Genomic DNA, 3,362 nt, shown 5'->3' on the forward strand with positions numbered 1-3,362 from the left:
GGCATCCTGGATACCCTGGTTGTGGTACAGGTCGAGGGGTAACAGCTGGGTTCCCCTGGGGCACTCCTGGGGCAGTGGGAAAGGGGCCTGGAGGGCAGGCAAGGTTCACAGGTGGTGGATGGGCAGGGTTGGCACCTCCAGGGTACATGATGTTGGGGGGTACAGATTTGGCCCCAGCTGCCTGGCATTGGTGTTCTACAAGTTTCCCCAAGCCTCTGGTCACAGCTGAAAGTCTCTGAGTCCTCACGAGAGGGTAAAAAGGGGCAGAGTAAGCCAAGCTTGGGGTTCCCTTCACTCCACCTCCTACAGGGGATTCTTAGAACAGAGAAAGAAATGAAAACTAGAAAAAATCTCTGTCTCCCTCTTTTTCTATAAAAGAATTTCAGTATGGTTTCTCGGTTTCTGAGACCCACTGGGGAGGCCTGGTGACGCCGATTATGTGTTGAGCTGCTAATCACAAAGTGAGCAGTTCAAAATCACCAGACACTCTATGGAAGGAAAAGAAGGCTCTCTACTCCTGTAAAGATTTACAGTCTCAGAAACCCACATGAGCAATTCTACCCTCTCCTATAAGTCACTATGAATTGGAACCAAACTCCATGGTAGTGAGTTTGGGGTTTTTTGGGTTTGTAGGAACATTGATGCAAAATGTGGCTCCATCTTACTTGTCTTATTTGTTATGGTCTTTTAGATACCAGTGCAAATCACAAAAGCTTCCTTTTCTCCATCCTCGTCACCACCATTCCCTGTACACCCAATGACTTATTCCTGATCTTAATTCTACTGCTAGGAATCTGACTTTTGGAAGTATTATATGTGAACTACCACAGGACAACATGGCTTTGGAATCAGAGAATCAGGACCTTAGAATATTAGAGCTTAAAAGAACCCCCGGGGGAGCCAATCAAATCAGAGTTTTGCACATGGTTGCATAGGCTGAATTGCTTAGCGAAACAAGCCAGCGGCACTCACATATGTATAAGAAAGAGCTTTATGTAAGAAGTGATCTTATATCAAGAAGGCATCTCAGTCCAGAATAACTCAAGTGCATAGGTCAGATGCATACCAGAGCCCTTTTCAGACCCATGTAGCTGGTGCTCTATAATTCAGAAATGAGAAGCAGAATGAAGGAAGCTCACAGGCTAGTGGGTGCTGAGTCCAGCAGATCCCAGTGAATGGGAACATGGCAGGTTACCGACAGCTCTCAAGGTCAAGTGGCCCCCAAGGACGGATCCTGGAGGCAAGCATAGGGTCCCAACAAGCAGAAAGGAGAAAGGACAGAGAGAGATGCAAAGTTCCCAGTTTCCCACTTATAAAAAGACCACACCCCCAGGAAGATATCACCAGGCTGTGATCCGATTGACAGGTGAACTGCACCCCTAGCCAGGAGTGTCTAGCTGACATAATATCTACCACAACAGTTAATCATGAAATATGACAAGGTCATTTTATTATCTTTGAAATTCTCTCTAATGAAATGTTTCTAAGATTTCTTTGATAGTTTACTATGAGTTGTGGAATGTCAAAGAAAAGTATACAGACAATATGTTTATTATTAAGATGTTATCTAATTTATAAAGTACAGCAAGTTACCACTTCTAATTATGCCCAAGTCAAGTGCTTTGTGAGGTACTAAAAAATTAAAACAAGAGAAATTAACAAACAAATAGAAAACAATGACAACTATGAAGAATAATTCAAAAGAAATCAATACAAGAAATAAAGAAGAATTTTTTTGAAGAGGTAAGCCTTGACTAAAACTTGAAGGGTGATATAATAAAATCGTACATGTGTTGTTTGTAAAATCAGTGGCGTTTTTTATGCCTTATTTTTTCTTTTTATTGTGAATTGAATGAAAGTTTACAGAGCACATCCATTTTCCATTCAACTGTTCATATCCATTTTGTTTCATGTTATTGATTACAACCCCCACAATGCAATACCACTTATTTCCCTTTTACCCTGTGTTTTCCGTCTTTATTCCTCCTTCTGTTTTACCTCTTCCTGCCTTCTAATTTTGCCCTTGGGCAAATGCTGCCCTTTTGATTTTAAATACACACGGTCCTGAAATAACAGTAATAATAATAATCTAAAGTGTCATAGATAGACATGCAAGCTGAACAGGTCTGGGAAGAAGAATGGGACTATACCCATGAATATATGTAGGTTTGACAGAGGATATAAATACATATGTATTTGCCTTTCCTGCAGATCCATAAATATAATAGAGCATACAGAGGGAAATGTTATGAAAACTTCTTAACTATAAACAGCACCTTGGAAGAATGAGCACTTGGGGATGAGGTCTCCGGATCATAGTCTTGGGAGACAGAAAGTTCAACTAGGACAATATAGTTCACAATGAAAATTACTTTGGCATTTCAAACTCAAACACCACCATTGAGTCAACTAAACGCATAGTGACCCTATAAGACAGAGTATGACTGTCCTCTGTGGATTTCCAAGACTGTAATTCTTGGTGGGAGTAGAAAGCTTCATAATTCTGACAAGGAGCAGCTGGTGGTTTTGAACTGCTGACCTTGCAGTTAGCAGCCCAATGTATAACCACAACACCACTAGGGTTCCACTTTGGTGATAAAGTGTGTTTTAAAAGCTCATGAGCAGCCATATAAGTTAGAATAATTTGCACCATGTCTGGAGCAAAGAGGGAAGAAAATGAAAGAAACATGGAAACCATTAGTTCAAATGACCAGCGAACCATGTGACCCTCAACCTCCACAGCCTTGAGATCAGAAGGCCTAAGATGGTGCCCAGTTACAACTAGTAACTTCCCTGAAGAAATCACATTAGGATATCCTGGATAAAGTAGGGTGGAACAAAACTAACCATCTTAAAAATGTCCGGGCTTATTGATCAGATAAGGACTGATCAAAACCCAGACACTATGGCCCTTGGACCACCTTGAAGCTTGGGTTTGAACTTACCTGCTTGGCACTGGTATTTTTAAAAACCAAAATTATAACACAATTTTAAAATATATTGTTCTGGAAGTAGAGATGAGAAAATTGATAACTGAGCAGAAACAATGGCATGCCAAACCATTTCTTTGTCAGTTTATTATAATAAAGCTTCATGAATCTTTAAATACATCATAAAAGGCTAGATCACTTACTCATCATTTTCTTAGAGGAGTAGAGGAAAGTAATTATTTGAGTAACATGAAAATTTTCTCCTGAAGGAGAAATATGACTAAAGGGTGGCATGGAACTATTAGCTAACTGAATTCCTAAGATTTGTAACTGCTAAAAGTTAGTAGACCAATACTAAACACTGTGTGATGGGGGCTTACAATATAGTCTGTGTGATAGTTACACAATTTCATGTCAACTTGATAAAAGAAT

This window comes from Echinops telfairi, unplaced genomic scaffold (assembly GCF_000313985.2).
Source record: "Echinops telfairi isolate 266 unplaced genomic scaffold, ASM31398v2 ScPeMD7_18;HRSCAF=68, whole genome shotgun sequence".
Lineage (NCBI taxonomy): Eukaryota > Metazoa > Chordata > Mammalia > Afrosoricida > Tenrecidae > Echinops > Echinops telfairi.